The sequence below is a fragment of the Spinacia oleracea genome, chromosome 6, assembly GCF_020520425.1.
Source record: "Spinacia oleracea cultivar Varoflay chromosome 6, BTI_SOV_V1, whole genome shotgun sequence".
NCBI classification, from domain to species: domain Eukaryota; kingdom Viridiplantae; phylum Streptophyta; class Magnoliopsida; order Caryophyllales; family Amaranthaceae; genus Spinacia; species Spinacia oleracea.
Window position 1 is genome coordinate 10369827 of NC_079492.1, and position 22094 is coordinate 10391920.

The 22094-nt window shown below is 38.2% G+C and overlaps 1 long non-coding RNA gene across 1 annotated transcript; it reads left to right on the forward strand.

The window, feature by feature from the left end:
- The first annotated feature begins 290 nt into the window (after window positions 1-290).
- Window positions 291-22088, forward strand: LOC130463386 (uncharacterized). Its single transcript, XR_008923806.1, has 4 exons — window positions 291-623; window positions 893-1009; window positions 14445-14490; window positions 21846-22088. It is a non-coding gene; the product is annotated as an uncharacterized lncRNA (long non-coding RNA).
- The last annotated feature ends 6 nt before the right edge of the window (window positions 22089-22094 follow it).

A 22094-nucleotide genomic window follows, 5' to 3' on the forward strand; every position in this document is an offset into this window, starting at 1 on the left:
TCGGTACTATTTTTGGGATTGAAGCATTTGATAGATTTTGAGATTCTGTCAAGTATATTGCATCGGACTTAATAGAGTTCGAAGCATTTAAGCATGAAATAAATCCGCCAAAATATTTAATATTTCCGCCAAAAAGAAAACGCTTCGGGCCTATTTATAAACGGTGCAATAAAATTCTTGGATGCATTGTTGCTGCGCAGGCCCAATTGAATCGGCCACGCGAAAGTTCAATTCATTTGATGGCCCATTCCAAGCTGTAATTACTAATTACTATACCAGTATACCTTAACCCACGACTGACCTCTACCCCTCCTTCCCCAAAAATACAGAACCACGAGCAACCTCCATTACTAACTCCCACTTCTCTCCACTTCTCCGGTCTCCACGGCGCACTTCTCCGGTCTCTACGGCGCACTTCTCCGGTCACAGGGCGACGTGATTCACTATGGAACATCATACATATGCGCAAGAAAATTCAATCATAAAAAGTAAATTAGAAAAAACAACCAAAATATACCACCCACCATTGTTGCTGCTAGTAAGCTGTTACTTTCATCGATCGGTTCTGCACTCGAGTTCATTGGAATTGGAAGATTCATTCGAAGATTCATCGGAATTGAAAGGTTAGTTGCACTACCGGTTTAATTTCCTATTATTTATGATGTAATTAGTCGGAGTTGAGGGGGGGTTTTCGCGTTTCTTGCCCACCAAATGTCTGTTTCAATGGCGTTGGTGGTGTTGTGAGGTATTCATTGCAAATGACTACTGCTTTTCTTTACCATAACTGATTATACTTGTATAAAATAATTAGAATTTTAATTTGGTTTAATTGTTTTAGATTGATTGCTTAAAGAGGATGGAAACTAATAATTTGTTGAAACTCATATCGCAGATAAAGAAGGGCGCTCCTGCTATCCTTTGAAGTTGGTTCAGAAGTTGAAGTTTTAGCTGAGAAGTTCCTGTCCTGGACAAAGTGAACAAGTCAGACATAGCGAAGGAGATTCTAGAGGTTAGCACGCATAACAGTTTCCCCCTTTTGTCCATTGAAATTGGAACATTATTCTGTTCTCAAAGGACTTGGTGATTTGATGTACCTTGAATGCTCTAAGTAACTTCATGTCTCTCAATTCCTAACTAGAAATTATTGCGATTTAATTTGGAATTATTTGTTATACTCCGTTTTGAGTGTTTGGTTGTTGGTGGTTTCTGGTTGCTGGATTCTTTCTGATGGTGTGTTGGTTCTGTTTGGTTGTCGCTGGTATGGTCTGTTGGAGTAGTAGGGTAGTTGATAAATGTAGTTTAATATCCTTCTTGTAGTTCATGGTGAAGAGTATGAATGATTGCTTGTATTAAATCAAGCTTAGCCTTAGAAAGTTAGAATAGATGTGTGAAAGCAACAACATATATTTGTTAGTTGGATTATCAAAGGAGCATGTTGTTATAGGTTAAAGAGAATTGTGGCACTCAACTATAGTTATATTTTTTGTCAAAAAAAAAACTTTAGCTATATTTTGTATTATTTAGACTTTATTGTAGAGTTTGGAGTGTCAATATAATTATCAGTTAGTTAATGGTTGGTCGCTAGGCCGGAGTATCCAAAATAAGATAGGTCAGAGTATCCAAAATAAGTCAAGTTTAGTGAAAATAAGTCGTGTAAAAAGTACGAAACAAATGTGTTATGATATTATCCAGTCTGTTTGTATTCCTGAATATAAAAATGGTAAATTGTCAAACTACTTAAACTCTTGGCAATTAGCTAAGTCTAAGGTGAAAGTATAATCTTGAATGAGAATTGGCAATTGTTAAGAGTGGGTATTTCACATGTTTCTGCAAAAGAAGATGCATGTGAATCCAAGAAAAGGCGGTTTGCATATATTGGGGTGTTGGAGTTTGTGATTGTGGCAAAACACATATGCGAAGATGAATTTTCAGCAATAAAAACATGAATCCTTTAATTTTCTGCAAAAGATATTATAGAAGTGTCTGAATTTTCAGCAATAGAAACATGAATCCTTTAATTTTCTGAAAAATCCAATCTTTCTCCTCCTAAAACTTTCTCCTTCAGCACTGAAAATCCAAAAATTTCTCCTTTAATTTTCCATTACAGAGTCCTTTTCCATCCCTTACCCCAAAACTATCTTTCTCCTTTAAAACTCTGCGCTTCGATCAGAACTGTGCACTGATTTGCACAGCTCAGATCAGTTCTGTGCAGATTGAAGGAAATAATGCCCTTGGTCCAAGTATGCATTCTATGTTAAGTCTAATAAATGCGGTTCAGTATTAATTAACAAGTTAATAATTCAGTGAGATCAAGTGAGCTGAATGCCTAGCTAGAGGCCGCTTCAGTTCAAGTGGAATTAATGATATTAATCCACAGCTTACTCTTGACTGAACCCGTAGGGTCACACAAATAGTACGTAAACGGATCAAGTATTTAATAGCATTAAATACTCCATCTATGAATATTCGGAACCGACGGATCTTGGTTTCAGTGGGAGCTAAGATCATCACAGGCAAGGAATGAATACTCCGGAAACGATGATATTGCCGGAAACGGAAATATGGATCGTATCGGAAATATAAATATTATCCAAGTCGTAGATGTTGCCGGAAACGGAAACATGGTACGTGTCGGAAAATATTATCGGAAATGGAAATATTTCCAGAATCGGAAATATTGCCGGAAACGGAAATATTGTCAGAATCGGAAATATTACCGGAATCGGAAAATAATTCCGGAAACGGAAATATTAAATATTTGTTCGAAACGGAAATTAATTCCGGAATCGGAAATATTAAATATTGTTCGTATCGGAAATGAATTCCGGAATCGGAAAATTTAATCGGAAGCGCATCGTACGAATAAGCATCGGACGAGGCCTGCCGGACGAGGCCCAGCACGAAGCCAGGCCATCGCCCAGCAAGCCAAGCGCGCCGCACAAACAGCCACGCCAGGCCCAGCGCAAGGCCAGGCCCAGCAGGCTGCGCGCAGCGCGCAGCGCGCACAGCGCGCACAGCACGCGCAGCACACAGCGCGCACAGCGCGCACAGCACGCGCAGCGCGCGCAGCGCGCAGCGCGCGCGGGCGCTGAGTGGGCTGCTGCTCGCGCGCACGCATGGGGCCCATCGTGGCTGCCGTGCGTGTGTGTGCAAGTGTTTGTGTTCGTGCACGTTTCCTAAAACATGCAGAGTTCGGTTAATGATTAAATTCCTAATTCTATTTGATAAATTAATTAAATTAGAGTTCTTATAGGATTCTAGGTTTAATTAATTTGTATCTGAATAGGATTTCGATTCCCTTTCCATACCGCTATAAATATGAGGCTAGGGCTCACAATTTATAACACAAGTTTCAAAGTATTCAAAGTGAGTTTTTGAGAGAGAAAAATTCAGTCACACATTTGCCTATAAAGTGCCGAAAATAATAGTACCTTAAGGGCGATTCTAGTTGGTCAATCTTAAGGCGGATCCGGACGTGCTGTGGACTATCTACGGAGGGACGACACTTGGAGTCCTAAATACTTGTTCTTGTTCGGTTCGGGCGCAGCTAGGGAAGGCACGCAACAAAGAGTATGCATCTAATCTATGCTAAATGATTATGTGTAAATAATATGTTTTCCTGGGTTTATGGTTTTTCCGCATGATTTATGAGTTGTCATATGTATCATAACCTAACAGTGGTATCACGAGCCCCTTATTATTTTCATAATCTAAATTGCATGAACATGGTTAAATATTACAAATTTGCAAGAATTAAAAGGGGTGATTAATTTTCGTAATTGTTAATTAATTGCAAATTGCGTTTATTTAATTATATGTACGCAGTTTTTCGGCAGTTTCTTCATTACTCATCCGAATTGAGTGATTTTTGTGTCAATTCCGCATGTAAAAGGCATTCTAAAATTTTGACAAAAATAATATTTTTCTGCCGAACCCAGAATTCTCAAATTCGAAGCCTAACTATGACTTTTCGAAGGTTTTAGTTTTTCGAATGCAAAATTTCGTAAATTTAAGATGTTAAATTAAATATTTGCGATTCTTGTTGATAAATCTTGAATTTTTGATTGACCTACTGCATATGTTTAACAAGTTTGAATGCCTAGTCTTGTTAATTATGCAATCTAATTTGTAATTATGATTAATTTGTTGAAAATTAGAATAATTTAGAATTAATTTGATTTTCATAATTAATTGTAATTTAATTAGAAACCTATGATTAAAAACCACCATAAAAATTGTAAATTTACGATAAATTTTAAATTTTTATGACCTAGACTTGAATCCATAACAATTGGAAATCAATTGGATAATAAATTTTCGATTTTTCGCCCTAAAATTATGAAATTAATATTATTTATTAATTTGTCATTAATTTTAAATATAAATTTTAAATTTTATGCGATTCGTTCATATAACTTGCACGCACGAGGCAATGGACGCTTCGTGTTACCCTTAAGGGGTGTTGTATAATGCGGGCATGCGACGACGAGCAAGGGAGCTCGTCGCCCGTGCGGCACGAATGCAATGAGCAAGGGCGTAGTGCACGAGCACAAGGCAGCATCCCTGCCTTGTGTCGTGTGCCACGACCAATGGACGAATGGGCATGGGCGTAGGGCGAGCCAAGGCAGTCGCGTGTGGGCAGCAAGCGAGCTGCGCCACAACGCGCGCTGCCTCGCACAAGAGCGCGCAGCCTCGCGCGCAGCGAGCGCAAGCTCGCGTGCCACGAGCGCTGCGCCTAGCATTGCTCGCGCGCACAGCGAGCGATGTCGCCCGCCCAGCGAGCGATGTCGCGCGCCCAGCGAGCGATGGCTCGCGCGCCCAGCGAGCGATGTCGCGCGCGCACTGCGAGCGATAGCCCGCGTGCGATGAGCGCTGGCGCGCGCAGCGAGCACCAATGCGTGCGGAGGCTTGCGATAGGGATGCAGCAGCTATGCGACGAGCGCATGGGCTGCGCGCACATGGCCAGCAATGGCTGTGTGCGTGCGGCCCATGGGCGTGCTACGCGTAGGGTGTTTGCGTTACGATTAGATCGTTTTGAATGTTTAATTTGAAAATTTCAGTTCACGTAATTTTAATTAATTTTAAAATTAATAATTTAAATTATTTTCTTGGATTTTAATTTTGAATATTATAATTATAATAAATGTTATTTATTCTAATTATTTTACTAAAATTAAAATCATGAATTAATTTAAATGCGACTGAAATTAAATTAAATTTTTTGGATTCAATTATAAATTTATATGAGCTTTAAATTTTAATTAAATTTGTATGTTTCCGGTTAGACTAGAAATACATTTTTACGTTTAAAATTGGTAAAGCATATGAATTTATTGGTTTAAGTGGGAGCGCTTTTTAGTCATAAACTCTTGATTAGGTCTACAAATCCTTAAGGTTAAAACAACTTGATTAGAATTAATAAGGACTGAATAATTGGTAGATTATTGGTGCCCTTGATTAATTGCTGCAAATGTTTACGTGATGCATAATGTGTTTTACTAACCAGCTATGTGGGCCATTCATGATAATGAATGGGTGAATGGTATATATTGTATATGTACTGTTTTGCAGGTTATGAAGTGACTAGTATGGCCCAAATAGGATAGAAAATATGGTCTGCGTACCATTAATTTGAATGTAATTGGTCTAAAGTACCAAAGTTATTTTTCAATTCAAATATGGTCTGCGAACCATCAAATAGTTGTAATTAGTTATAGCTTATCATATTTGAAGAAAATGGTGCCTCCCACGGAGATTTTCAAGACGGACTTTGAAGTCAAAGCTTCAAGATGAAGTCGGGCCATACTAGATCACAAATATCTTATGCATGTTTTAAGTTATTTATTGTTTTAAATATGTCTTAAAATGCATGAGATTAAAAGCTTGATTATGTTGCATGATTAAGGATTTTAGTTCACTTAAAATCTAACCAACATAGTAAGAGCCTTAAGTTCCAAACTTAAAAATTGAGTTAAAAGGTGCCATGCCAAAATATACACTTGCTTGGATATCCTTTACATCAATCTAGTAATAGTTTTCGCTCAGCGAGGTGTTACTTATTGGTCCTAAAGGGGCAAGGTACACAAATAATTGTGAGTACATGTTAGTTTTGGTGAAACTCAACGATATAAGTAAGGAGTCCTTTTATGTCGTGGCAAATTCGATAGGTTTACCTAATAAGTTCTTAGACGTACCTACCAACCAAGAATAGTTTCTAGACTATTAGCAAAAGGCTTTTGCTTACCTAAGATGTTCTAGGATTAAGTCGACAAACTGTGCTTAGTTCTTCAATGATTTTAGGATCTTGGAATCATTTTATTCACACCTGCCGGAACACATAATTTGAATAAAATGCTTAATAAACATTGAATTATGCATGTATGCTAGAATTTAAGTTTATTAGAGAAACTGTGAATGGTTATTTATTTGTTTATTCTTTTCAATTGTAGTTTTTAATATGGCAAACAACAATTCATTCAACATTCGATCAATTCTCGAAAAGGAGAAGTTGAACGGGAAAAACTTCCTTGACTGGCAAAGGAACTTGCAAATAGTTCTTATGCAGGAAGAAAAGGAGTATGTCCTAGATGAGGCGATGCCCGAAGCTGCAGGCGACGGGGTCACTCAGGCAGCCCTCAATCGTTGGATTGATGCCAACAAGGATGTGAAATGTCTAATGCTCGCCACCATGAGTGCGGATCTGCAGAAAACGTTCATCAACTCAGATGCTTTCACAATCATCAGTGAGTTGAAGAACATGTTCCAAGATCTGGCTCGAGTCGAAAGATTCGAGACTCATAGGCAAATTCTTGAGACCAAGCTTAAGAAAGGCGAGCCCGTAAGTCCACATGTTCTCAAAATGATTGGACTCATTGAGAATATGAGTCGGCTGGATCAGCAATTTTCTCAGGAAATGGCTATAGACACCATCCTCCATTCTCTTCATAGCGGGTATGATCAGTTCAAACTGAACTACAGTATGAATAGTCTGGACAAAACGCTCACTGAGCTTCATGGTATGCTGAAGACCGCTGAAAAGACGCTCAAAAGTGATAAGCAGGATGTGCTTATGGTGCGTGGGGGCAAGTTCAAGAAATCTGGAAAGAAGAGGAATGCTAAGAAAGGTGGCAACAAAGCCAGCCCAACTAAGCAAACTGGCGCCAAATCTGCAAAGAGAAAGGTCAGTCAACCCACTTCTGAATCCGAATGCTTCTACTGCAAGAAGAAGGGGCATTGGAAGAGAGATTGCTTGAAGCTAAAGGAAGATCAGAAGAACGGAACAGTCGTTCCATCTTCAGGTATTTTCGTTATAGACTGTATACTTGCTAATTCAACTTCTTGGGTATTAGATACAGGTTGTGGCTCACACTTATGTTCCAATCCACAGGGACTAAGAAGAAGTAGAAAGTTAAGCAAGGGTGAAGTCGACCTACGAGTGGGAAATGGAGCACGGATTGCTGCATTAGCTGTAGGAACTTACTATTTGTCGTTGCCCTCCGGGCTAGTTTTGGAACTGGAAGAATGTTTCCATGTTCCAAGTCTTACTAAAAACATCATTTCAGTTTCTTGCTTAGATGCTAAGGGATTTTCCTTTATAATAAAAGACAATAGTTGTTCGTTTTATTTTAAAGAGATGTTTTATGGATCTGCTAGATTAGTCAATGGACTTTATTTATTAGATCACGACAAACAAGTATATAACATAAATACCAAAAAGGCCAAAAAGGATGATTCAGATCTCACCTATCTGTGGCATTGTCGATTAGGCCATATAAACTTGAAACGCTTAGAAAGACTTCAAAGAGAAGGAATTCTAGAACCATTTGACTTAGAGGATTATGGTAAATGCGAATCATGTTTACTTGGCAAAATGACGAAGCAACCTTTCTCTAAAGTTGGAGAAAGAGCAAATGAACCATTGGGTTTAATCCATACAGATGTATGTGGACCAATGAGTACAAAGGCTAGAGGTGGTTTCAGCTACTTTATCACTTTCACTGATGACTTCAGTAGGTATGGTTATGTCTACCTAATGAAGCATAAGTCTGAATCCTTTGACAAATTCAAGGAATTTCAGAGTGAAGTAGAGAATCAATTAGGCAAGAAGATTAAGGCACTGCGGTCTGATAGAGGCGGTGAATATCTGAGCTATGAATTTGATGACCATCTGAAAGAATGTGGAATTCTATCAGAATTGACTCCTCCTGGAACACCACAATGGAACGGTGTGTCAGAACGGAGGAACAGAACCTTGCTAGACATGGTCAGGTCAATGATGGGTCAGGCCGAACTTCCATTAGAATTTTGGGGACATGCACTAAATACAGCTGCACTCACTATAAATAGAGCTCCGTCTAAAGCTGTCGAAAAGACTCCATACGAATTATGGTTTGGAAAGCCTCCAAATGTGTCTTTTCTTAAGATTTGGGGATGTGAAGTATACGTCAAACGATTAATTTCAGACAAACTTCATCCAAAATCTGACAAATGTATCCTTGTGGGCTATCCAAAGGAAACAAAGGGGTATTACTTCTACAATACATCTGAGAACAAAGTGTTTGTTGCTCGAGATGGTGTCTTTTTGGAGAAAGATCACATTTCCAAAATGACAAGTGGGAGAAAAGTAGACCTCGAAGAAATTCGAGTCGAACAACAAACTCTAGAGAATGCTCAAGATGACATTCAGGATGAAACTCAGAGATCTTTAGAAGAATCTGGTGAGAATCATGGTCAATCTAGAAATGTTACCCCGTGTAGATCGCAAAGATATAGATCTCAACCGGAAAGGTACTTAGGTATTTTGACGAACGAGAGCTATGACGTTCTATTACTTGAAAGTGATGAACCTGCGACTTACAAGCAAGCTATGACGAGCCCTAGCTCCAAGCAATGGCAAGAAGCCATGCAATCTGAATTAGACTCCATGTCTGAAAACCAAGTATGGGATTTGGTCGATTTGCCAGATGGCTACCAAGCCATTGGAAGCAAATGGGTTTTCAAACTGAAAAAGGACAAGGATGGGAAACTTGAAGTTTTCAAAGCTAGATTGGTTGCAAAAGGTTACAGGCAAGTCCACGGTGTGGATTACGATGAAACCTTTTCACCAGTTGCAATGCTAAAGTCTATTCGAATAATGTTAGCAATCGCTGCATATTACGATTACGAAATATGGCAGATGGATGTCAAAACTGCTTTCTTAAACGGCGTTTTAACAGAAACTGTGTTTATGACACAGCCTGAAGGTTTTGAGGATCCAAAGAATGCTAAAAAGGTATGCAAGCTAAAGAAGTCAATCTACGGATTGAAGCAGGCATCCAGGAGCTGGAATATACGTTTTGATGAAGCAGTCAGTGACTTTGGTTTCATCAAGAACGCGGACGAATCTTGTGTATACAAGAAGGTCAGTGGGAGCAAAATTGCTTTCCTAGTATTATATGTCGACGACATATTGCTTATCGGAAATGACATTCCTATGTTGAACTCTGTCAAGATTTGGCTTGGGAAATGTTTTTCGATGAAGGATCTAGGAGAAGCACAGTACATATTGGGCATCAAGATTTACAGAGATAGATCTAAAAAGATGATTGGACTTAGTCAAAGCACTTATATCAATAAGGTGCTTGATAGGTTCAAGATGGCGGACTCCAAGCGAGGCTACCTGCCCATGTCTCATGGAATGACTCTAAGCAAGACTCAGTGCCCAAAAACACTTGATGAGCGTAGACGAATGAATGGGATTCCATATGCATCATTGATTGGTTCAATAATGTATGCTATGATATGTACACGCCCGGATGTTGCGTACGCACTCAGTGCTACGAGCAGATACCAGTCAGACCCAGGAGAGGCGCATTGGACTGCTGCCAAGAACATTCTGAAGTACCTGAAAAGGCACAAAGATGACTTCCTGGTCTATGGTGGAGATGATGAATTAATTGTTAAAGGCTATACGGACGCAAGTTTCCAAACCGACAAAGATGATTTCAGATCACTGTCTGGGTTTGTCTTCTGCCTCAACGGAGGAGCAGTAAGCTGGAAAAGTGCTAAGCAAAGCACCATTGCGGATTCTACAACTGAAGCGGAGTACATTGCTGCACATGAAGCAGCAAAGGAAGCTATATGGCTAAGGAAGTTCATAGGAGAACTTGGTGTAGTCCCCTCCATTAAAGGACCAATAGCCCTGTATTGTGATAATAACGGAGCTATTGCACAGGCAAAAGAGCCTAGACACCACCAGAGAGTCAAGCATGTACTTCGTAGATTTCACCTTCTACGAGAGTTCGTTGAAAGAAAAGAAGTCGAGATAAGCAAAATTGGAACTGATGACAACATATCAGATCCATTAACTAAACCTCTGCCGCAGGCGAAGCACAACTCGCACACTGCAGCTATGGGAATCAAGCATATTGGAGAATGGCTTTGATGTCTCTGTTTAATGTTTTAAAGTTTTAGAGTTTAAATCTTTGTAAAACATTATTGGTTAATCATTCACAATAAATGAAAAGAATTCATTTTTCCATTTAATTTGTGGTTTATTAAATGATGAGTCCCTTCAATTTGACGATATATTCAAGATAGACTGTCAGGACCAGTCCTGTGACTAAGAAATGTCTATCAAGTGAACTTGAATGTCAAAGGTTGAAAATGGTCCCTAATCGGAGTTTTCTATAAAATTGGACGCATAGAAAACGTTAGACGATTAGAATGCAAGATGACTAGTAGTTCTGTTTCTTGAACTATGTGGACATGGCAATGTCATAATCATTTGCGTAGATACTTACTTTGGGAAGACTAGTATCGGACGAGACCTATGAAACTTTACTGTAAGAGATGAAAGTCTGTCATAAGTAAATTTCATTAAATTATTAGACACTAAATCCTCAATACCTGAGTGATTTGAAGATTACTTGTTTGAGAACTGGTTGCTTTGACGTTGACCAACCGTCGCACCGTAAAAGGAGGCTATAAAGGCAACGCTCAGGTAATCACCTATCAAACGAAGTCTAATCTCAAGATCGCAAGATTGGGATTGTCCTCCCATAAATCGGGATGAGATGCTTAAAAGTTGTACAAGGCCACTCGGAGAGCTAGAAACTGTGAAATGCATGGCCGTGCTCGGATGAATCATAGGCTATGATTATCTGTTTATTTGATCAGTTGAACTCTGAAACCGAGGAACACCTCTGGACATAATAAGGATGACAACTCTTACCTTATGTTCAAGAGCAAGCATCGAGTGACAAAGGAATTAGGAAATGCACACTTGTCCCTAAGGACAAGTGGGAGACTGAAGGAAATAATGCCCTTGGTCCAAGTATGCATTCTATGTTAAGTCTAATAAATGCGGTTCAGTATTAATTAACAAGTTAATAATTCAGTGAGATCAAGTGAGCTGAATGCCTAGCTAGAGGCCGCTTCAGTTCAAGTGGAATTAATGATATTAATCCACAACTTACTCTTGACTGAACCCGTAGGGTCACACAAATAGTACGTAAACGGATCAAGTATTTAATAGCATTAAATACTCCATCTATGAATATTCGGAACCGACGGATCTTGGTTTCAGTGGGAGCTAAGATCATCACAGGCAAGGAATGAATACTCCGGAAACGATGATATTGCCGGAAACGGAAATATGGATCGTATCGGAAATATAAATATTATCCAAGTCGTAGATGTTGCCGGAAACGGAAACATGGTACGTGTCGGAAAATATTATCGGAAATGGAAATATTTCCAGAATCGGAAATATTGCCGGAAACGGAAATATTGTCAGAATCGGAAATATTACCGGAATCGGAAAATAATTCCGGAAACGGAAATATTAAATATTTGTTTGAAACGGAAATTAATTCCGGAATCGGAAATATTAAATATTGTTCGTATCGGAAATGAATTCCGGAATCGGAAAATTTAATCGGAAGCGCATCGTACGAATAAGCATCGGACGAGGCCTGCCGGACGAGGCCCAGCACGAAGCCAGGCCATCGCCCAGCAAGCCAAGCGCGCCGCACAAACAGCCACGCCAGGCCCAGCGCAAGGCCAGGCCCAGCGCAAGGCCAGGCCCAGCAGGCTGCGCGCAGCGCGCAGCGCGCACAGCGCGCACAGCACGCGCAGCACACAGCGCGCACAGCGCGCACAGCACGCGCAGCGCGCAGCGCGCGCGGGCGCTGACTGGGCTGCTGCTCGCGCGCACGCATGGGGCCCATCGTGGCTGCCGTGCGTGTGTGTGCAAGTTTTTGTGTTCGTGCACGTTTCCTAAAACATGCAGAGTTCGGTTAATGATTAAATTCCTAATTCTATTTGATAAATTAATTAAATTAGAGTTCTTATAGGATTCTAGGTTTAATTAATTTGTATCTGAATAGGATTTCGATTCCCTTTCCATACCGCTATAAATATGAGGCTAGGGCTCACAATTTATAACACAAGTTTCAAAGTATTCAAAGTGAGTTTTTGAGAGAGAAAAATTCAGTCACACATTTGCCTATAAAGTGCCGAAAATAATAGTACCTTAAGGGCGATTCTAGTTGGTCAATCTTAAGGCGGATCCGGACGTGCTGTGGACTATCTACGGAGGGACGACACTTGGAGTCCTAAAGACTTGTTCTTGTTCGGTTCGGGCGCAGCTAGGGAAGGCACGCAACAAAGAGTATGCATCTAATCTATGCTAAATGATTATGTGTAAATAATATGTTTTCCTGGGTTTATGGTTTTTCCGCATGATTTATGAGTTGTCATATGTATCATAACCTAACACAGATCAGTGCACAGTTCTGATAAGAACTGATCAATTCTGTGCACTGATCTGCACAGCTCAGATCAGAACATTGCAAATCAGTGCACAGAACTGATCAGTTCTGATCAGAACTGTGCACTGATCTGCACAGCTCAGATCAGTTCTATGCAGATCAGTGCACAGTTTTGTTCAGAACTGATCAGTTCCGTGCACTGATCTGCACAGTTCTGATCAACAATAGATTAATATTCAACTCTTGCATTCATGGTACGTAGTTACAGACTTACAGAAACTACTAATTTCATTCTCTTATTGAAGGAACATAAATGATACAGTACATATCAAACAAAGGGGTGTAGATGTCAGTATAAACAATTTTTGGGTTTGGAAGCTTTTGAGTGAAAAGAATCAAGTTCATCAGATAGCTTAGAATTAAACAGTTGAGCATCTTGGTTGTAATTCTCAGCACATTCTCTAAGAATTCCCCCTCTAAGGCTAAAATGGCGTTTTCGACCCAACTTTGTACTAAAGAACCTAAGGAATGTTTTCAAACTTATTACACTTTTAATATGCATAATTATAACTTTCTAAGACTCGTAATAATCTATTATTCCACATTTAAGGCTAATTGGGTCGTTCTAGTACATATTTAGGCTAAAATGGCGTTTTCGACCCAACTTTGAAATAAAGAACCTAAGGAATGTTTTCAAACTTATTACACGTTTAATATGCATAGTTATAACTTTCTAAGGCTCTTTCCAATCTATTATTCCACATTTAAGGCTAATAGGGTCGTTCTAGGTCATATTTAGGCAAAATTGACATTTTCGAACCCAACTTTTAACTAAACAACCTAAGGAATGTTTTCAAACTTATTATACGTTTAATATGCATATTTATAACTTTATAGGACTCTTTCCAATCTATTATTCCACATTTAAGGCTAATTGAGTCGTTCTAGTACATATTTAGGCAAAAATGACATTTTCGAACCTAACTTTGAACTAAAGAACCTTAGGAATGTTTTCAAACTTATTACACGTTTAACATGCATAGTTATAACTTTCTAAGACTCTTTCCAATCTATTATTCTACATTTAAGGGTAATAGGGTCGTTCTAGGTCATATTTAGGCAAATTTCGAACCCAACTTTGAAATAAAGAACCTAAGAAATGTTTTCAAACTTATTACACGTTTAATATGCATAGTTATAACTTTCTAAGACTCGTACTAATCTATTATTCCCCATTTAAGGCCAATTGGATCATTCTTGGTCATATTTAGGCTAAAATGGCGTTTTCGAACCCAAATTTGAACTAAACAACCTAAGGATTGTTTTCAAACTTATTACATGTCTCATATGCATAGTTATAACTTTCTAAGACTCGTTCTAATCAATTATTCCATATTTAAGGCTAATTGGGTCATTCTATGTCATATTTAGGGTAAAATTCCACATTTTCGAACCAAATTTTGAACTTAACTACAAATTAACTTGGTGAAAAAAAGGTGGTAAAAATAATTTGTCCTTATCTTAACCACTTGCCCAAACCATTTAATTAATGTTTCAACAAAAAATTAACTTCGTCCCGTGTATGGGCACCCTTTAAAGATATTAATTTCATGTCGTTTTTGTTTATTTTTTCAAATTTTGAATATTAATTAATGGGTTCTTTTTGTTGTTTTTTTCTTCTTCTTGTTTTAGGTGTTGGTGACTAGTAGTAGCAGATATATATTCTTTGTTGATTAAGGTAACATTTTTATTTTCTTTGATCTCTTTCTTTAATGCCATTTTTTTTTGCATGGGTATATATTTGTATGTAATTTTTTTGGATTATCATCGAGTTTCAGACCTATAGTTTTGATTTCTTGTTGTTAGTGAACTTGAATATATTTCAATGATTGGCTTGTCGAAATTGAAAAATGGTTAATTTCTATATTTAATCACTTTCAACACTATAAATTGGTGTTCCATTGGTCAATTAATTCAAATTCTTCATTTTATGTCCATTTTCAATTATTTCAAATTCCCCCCCCCCCCTGTGTTTTGTTGCAAAGTAAGGCTTATTTAGCTCCTATGTTGAATTTGATTAAGTACGAGTGCACAAGGAGGTTTTTTGGACCACCTACTATAAGATGTCAAAAATTTCAAACTAATACTAGTAGTTGTCTAATTGTCTTTGTCTATATATGTAACTTGTTTGAACAAATTCCCTTTTATTCCTTGTTGCATCAACTATGAAACTATAAATAGTCCTACATGATTAGAATCAGTTTTGAGTTTGTATTTGTGAAGCTAGTTTAGCAAATGCAAGTTTTAGTCAAATTATGAACATAATTGATGGACTAGAGGATTTTTATGGAAGAGATAACTAAGCAATTAATCGGTGAGAAACTGAGAACTTGAAATTTTTGGTAATGGGGTAGTCTTTTCACAAGGGACGAGTAATTACTCAGGAAATAGAATCGTTTCCTTTGTATTAAACTGCAACAAATTTTTTTAGGGCCCAATTAGGGCCCAAATAATTGGGCCCTGTGATGTAGGTCCGGATAGGCCTCTCCGGATAGGCCTCTTAATAGTCGGGCCTGTTTAATATGGTTGTTGTGTTTGCCTCTAGTTGTTAGAAATGGATCGCAATTGGATGTACGGTTCAAGAACTACGAATCAATACATTCTAGGGGTTGAGGAGTTCATCGCATGTGCAGTTGCGTATCAGTTGAAGAATGGTGACGAGTCAATACTTTGCCCTTGTTCTAATTGTGATTGTTCTAGGAGGTTTCGTAATGTTGATCAGATTAGGGAACATTTAGTTCGTCGTGGCTTTAGGTTGAACTATACAAGGTGGATATGGCATGGTGAGAGTGTTAACCATGGGGAGTGCAATATTAACTATGGGCACTCAGGAAGCAACTTCGGAGGTGATAATGATATCCATGATGACGATAATGGTAGCGATGATATGGATAATGATGAGCTGGACTACGTTGAGGATGATGAGATAAATGAGATGATGCAGGATGTAGAAGACTATCTCAATGATCAACCTAGTATGTATGAGACTTTATCGAGTGCCGCGAGTAAGCCATTGTATCCTGGTTGCTCTAAGTACAGCATCTTATCTGCTATGTTGAAGCTGTATAATAAGAAAGCAAAATACAACTGGTGTGATCAGAGTTTCACTTCTCTATTGGAAGATTTGAAAGATATGTTTCCGGAAGGGAATGAAATTCCGATATCTAACTATCGAGCAAAAAAGATGCTTTGTCCTATGGGTATTGAGTACCAAAAGATACATGCATGTCCGAATGATTGTATATTGTATCGGAAAGAGTATCAAGATCTCCACAAGTGTCCAAGATGTGGGTTATCGCGCTACAAGCGGAAGAAAGTGGATGGTACACCAGATGAGAAAGGACCTCCGGCAAAGGTGTTGTGGTATCTTCCGATAATACCAAGATTTAAACGTTTGTTTGCGAATAAGAAGGAAGCAAAGAATTTAAGGTGGCACGAAGAAGGGAGAAAGAAAGATGAATATCTTAGACATCCCGCCGATTCTCCACAATGGAAGAATTTTGATGAGAAGTTCGATGATTTCGGTAAGGAAATGAGAAATTTAAGGCTCGGTCTTTGCACGGATGGAATGAACCCTTTTGGCACACTTAGTACTCAACACAGCACTTGGCCGGTTCTTTTATCCATATATAACCTCCCTCCTTGGCTTTGTATGAAGCGAAAATACATCATGTTGTCCCTTTTGATATCAGGGCCAAAACAGCCGGGAAATGATATTGATGTTTACTTAGCACCACTTATTGATGATTTGAAAGTGCTATGGAATGAAGGTGTTCCCGTGTTTGACTCTTACACTGAAACAAACTTTACTTTGTGTGCTATGATATTTTGTACTGTGAATGACTTTCCGGCATACGGAAACTTATCGGGTTATATTAACAAGGGAGCAAAAGCATGTCCGATTTGTGAAGATGATATGGTGGGAGAGTACTTAGAACATTGTAAGAAGAACATATATTGGCATACTCGTAGGTTGTTACCTCTTGATCACCCTTATCGAAAGAAGAAAAAACCGTTCAATGGGAAAACAGAGGTTCGAGTTGCCCGTCCTCCTCTTACTGGAAGCGAGGTGTACGAGCGGGTCAAAGATATCAACACAGTCTATGGAAAGCCTTACAAGGCTGTAAAAGGAGCCCTTTATAAGAAGAAGTCCCCGTTTTGGGATCTCCCGTATTGGAGGCATTTAGAGGTCAGGCACTGTCTCGATTTTATGCACGTTGAAAAAAATGTTTTTGAAAGTATTATTGGGACATTGCTTAATATAACGGGAAAGACAAAGGATGGTGAAAATGTTAGGAAAGACATGCAAAAATTGAAGATCCGTCCAGAGCTGGCGCCTGAAGATAAGGAAAAAGGAAAATATCTTCCTCCAGCATGCTACACTATGTCTAAGAATGAGAAAATAAGTTTTTTTGAGTGTTTGCGTGGCATAAAGGTTCCATCTGGATACTCGTCCAACATAAAAAGACTCGTGTCCAAGAACGAATTGAAAATGGTGGGTATGAAGTCTCATGATTGCCACGTTATGATGCAACAATTTCTTCCAATTGCGATCCGAGGGATATTGCCAAAGCACGTGAGGAATGCCATTACGAGGCTTTGTTTCTTTTTCAATGCTATATGTAGTAAGGAGATTGATCCTTCGACTTTGGATGATCTGCAATCAGAAGTTATCGTCACATTGTGTCAGTTTGAAATGTATTTTCCACCTTCATTCTTTGATATCATGGTACATGTGGTCGTGCATCTCGTTCGAGAAATCAAGATTTGTGGTCCAGTGTGGGCGAGGAACATGTATCCGTTTGAGAGACATTTGGGCACTTTACAAGATAAAGTCCGGAATCGATACTATCCCGAAGGTAGTATTATTGAAGGCACAATTGCTGAAGAGATTATGGGGTTTGTTGCTCAATACCTAGCAGGGCTAGAACCGGTTGGACTTTCGAAGTCTCGCCACGAAGAGAGGCTAGAAGGTCATGGTATAATTGGCCATAAAAGGATCGTGGTGGATCGTAAGATGAAGGCTAAGGCTCATTTGTACGTACTACAACATCTTTCTAAGGTTCAACCCTATATAGATGATCACATGGCTTATTTGAAGGAGAAGAATCCTTTGAAAGATGATCAGTGGTTAGCTAAGGAGCACAATGACACTTTTATAGCATGGTTCCAAGTCAAGGTTATGTCTCAACGCACTAAAACTCCAAAAGTAGTTTGTGAAATGATTAAGTGGCTTGCATATGGTCCTGAGCTTCTAGTTGACTCATATGAAGGTTATGATATCAATGGGTATACATTCTATACGGAGCGCCAAGATGCCAAGTCTGTTAATCAAAATAGTGGTGTAAGTGTGGTTGCATCATCAATAGAGTACGCTAATGCTAAAGATACTAGCCCTCTAGAAGTAACTATGCCATACTACGGGGTGATTGAAGATATTTGGGAGCTTGACTACACCAAATTTAGAATCCCTCTATTTCGATGCAAGTGGGTTGACAATGGGCGTGGTGTGCGAAGAGTTGAGGATGGATATACACAAGTTGATTTTAAGCGTTTGGGTCATCAAAATGAGCCTTTCATCATGGCATCACAAGTTAAGCAAGTATTTTACATTGTTGACCCCAAAGATAAAAAAAAGTCTATTGTTGTTCAAGGAAAGAGAAGAATTCTTGGTATTGGTGATGTGGAGGACGAAGAAGAGTATGATCAATTTGATGAGGACCCGCCGTTATCAAATGGCTTACCTAAGTCAAACGGGGAAGATGCATTTGATGCAAATTATATGCGTTCTGATCATTGTGAAGGCTTATGGGTTGAAAAATCCAAATGATTTTGAATTACATGTTTACTATTATGTATGGTCTTTGATTTTTTAGTACTAGTCTTATATGCACGCGATGCGTGCGAGATAATATAAGAACTTTAAATTGTGTAATTGCAACTAATCACCAAAAATAATATGCCACAAATATTGTTCACAAAGTTCATCTAAAGAAAAATTATACATCATCCTTGTATTTTTGGGTAAAACAGCGAACTTTATTACCAAAACGTAGAAAATAATCAAAATCCAACCATAGAAGCAACAAACACCAGTTAAGGGAGCACAACCGCACCCTCAACAAAACAAAATACAAAGCAGCAAATTAGCATCCAACCTGCACAGAGGCAAGCGGCATAACCAAACCAGCCTAACGGAAACTCAAAGCAAAGGCACAACAAACAGGAAGCACGCAGAGCGAGCCTGCACACCAGAAACACGGAGAAGGTGCCTGCAAACCACACTGCAAGAGCAATAGAACCATCCTGCATAAGTAACAGGATCCATAGCAGCAGCCTGTAGAGAAAGTAACAGCTACAATTACAACCAGAAGCAGAGGTGTCCAAACCCCCTGCATACACCAGAACAAACAAACAGCAGCCTAGTCCATAAAAGACCAAAAGAAAAGCTGAATGCAATCTGAAAACAGCAAGGCAGATGCAGAAGCTACCAGCCTGTACTCAATTAATTGTGCCTTTAGAGAAGTGAAATCTAAACTATAATGTCAAAGTAAAGAAATTAAGCATATAAAATGGTGTACAATAATTAAATTTGAGGATGGATATCAAGGTAAGCAACCAACTATAACATCTGCATAAACAGACACAATTTAATCTTTTGATTTTATTTAAGACTGCACGCATTATATGTTCAAAATTTTAAGTGAATCAGTTCACTTTACTGATTTGACTGGATTTATGGAGGTACTTCATGAATTGACTAAGTTGTTGAATAAGCATCAGAAATTGAGTCCTTTTACTTCATATGTATCAACATCTATGATAGATGTTTTGGCTCTGTATCATTGTATGAGTAGAAAAGGAGATAGTCATCAATTGTACAACCTTTTGGATATATTTCGAATTTTTCATTGTAGGAAGGGAGTGTTTCATCTCTGCAAGCCCGTTTACATTTCCGACTTACTGGAAAGATATATGTACTAAGTTATACTTCAAGCAGATCTTTCCCTCTGTTTATCTTTCCTTCTGTTTATCATTGACTCATTTTAAATTCCACAGCAGCCCATCTAATTGCAACACTTAACTATTTTTCAAAAGTCATACTAAAAACAAATCAATGACTAAGAAATCTAAAATCTCATTGAGATCATCGACATTAAACAAAATAAAGAAACAAAATCAGACAGATTCGTATAATTTCAAAACAATATACAAACGTGAATAAGTGATCCTACTCGAATTCTACAACAAAAATACTCCAGACACACAACCTTCAACACTTTTCCAAACACTAAATATAATTAACCAAATCATCCAGACAGACTATATTCAAATTCCCAACACAAAATTCATAAACATGATCAAAGAATCATTCAAAAGTTAAAAGAAGCGGGGAAGGGAAAGACTGACATACCAAAAACAGTGATCGTAGGATTCATGTCAAACTATAACATCTTCATAAACAGACACAATTTAATCTATTAGTATTTCAATTAAAATTCTATTAATTTCTCTTAATATGAGAATAATAATACAAAGTTGGACTATGATAACTGCAATATGCTTGCAAACTACTCCATCCAATGTTTAACCAATCAGCCTTAACATGAATATCTTGCATTTAAAGCTTAAAGATACACCATAAATAAATAAAAATATAACCAAGCAAGCAAAACATAGCAGTCTTTAAAATGATAGTAAAGCAAAGAAGAAAAGGACAATATGTAAAACCTGTTTTTGTGCTCAGAACCTTGCAGCAGATTCTCTATTTTTTATCATTCTCCTCGGCCTCCTTTCAACAACTTTGTCAACAACATGAATTCCTTTTCTCCCTCTAAGACCACCTTCAAACTTATATGGAACTGGTGAAACATAAGATCAATCCCCATTGCTCCTTCCACGACCATCAGATGACAAAGCTGCAGGAGATACATCAGGAACACCAAGTGCCCCACCTCCTCCCAACCCAACCATACTCATTCCTGCACCACCTTGTGGAGCTCCATTTTGGACCAAATTGTTGTTCATCCCTGGATAATCAAAAGATCAAGCAGAAAGTAGTCAAGGGCAAGCCAAAGGGCAACGTAATGAAGAGCAAGAAGCCATGGAACATTGACAGGCACTAAGCTTAACTAAACAATGTAAAATCATAACTAAATGTAACAATGCATTAGCTGAAGAAAGTACACAATTGCGCATAGTGTCTGATTATTGATTTAATCAGACTATTTGTTTGTGTTTCTAGCCGTGCAGCGGTGATGGTTATGAATTACATGGACAAAAGTATAATAGCTGAAAGGGATGAAACTAAAGAAATCAACCCTAAAACTGAATAAAAAAAATTGGAATTGGAAATAAAACCCTAAAACTGAAATAAAACCCAGAAAATTAAAAATAAGAGATAATTACTAATTGGAATTAAAACCCTAAAACTGAAATAAAACCACCAATTCCAATTACTAAAAGGAATTGGATATTTCCTATAATTAATAAATCAGGCAAACGTTGAGGGAAATTTCTTCAAATTTAAACTAAAACTGCAAAATTAAATAAAAAATCTACCCAGAAGAAAGTAATTTAAACAAAAAAAATACGAACTTTGATTCACCACAGACGGTATATACACGAACATCAAGAGGTTCATCCTTATATCGCGGCATAATTTTATTTCCTTCCTCCCTGAAAAAACCCAGAAAAATCCCATCAAATTAACAAAGAATTAGAACAATTAAGCGTTTTTCTGAAGCTGGATATTGCTGGCATTCTATCAAGTATAACATCAGCAACAAAATCAGCATAGTTGAATTAAAATTATTGAAAATTAGAAGGATGCGAACAAAGGAAACTAATTACATCAATTAACAACCAATGAACACATATAATCAGCATAGTTCACGAAACTTGCACACAATATTTAAAAACCCTCAAATGAGCAAGTTGAATAGCTAGAATCACGAAACTTTATGCATGGAGGATAACTCCTAAAAAGTCGGGCATTGTTCTAATGATTTATTTTTTCTTTTAATAATGCAGGTCTTTATGCATGGAGGATATAGAAGACTTGTATAATGATGGGATGTCTAGGGACAATGATCCCTTGTGTTATGAGCATCCAACTGAGACGGAGCATGATATTTCTCAAAAAGGCACTAAAAGGTATCGAGGTGAAGTAAAAGGGTTAAAGTCCCCTAATGTGCCAAAATTCCTAGAATGGGATTCATTTAATCGACCAACTGGTCATTGGTTGAAGGACTATAGGCAACAAATTGGGAAGACAGTGCA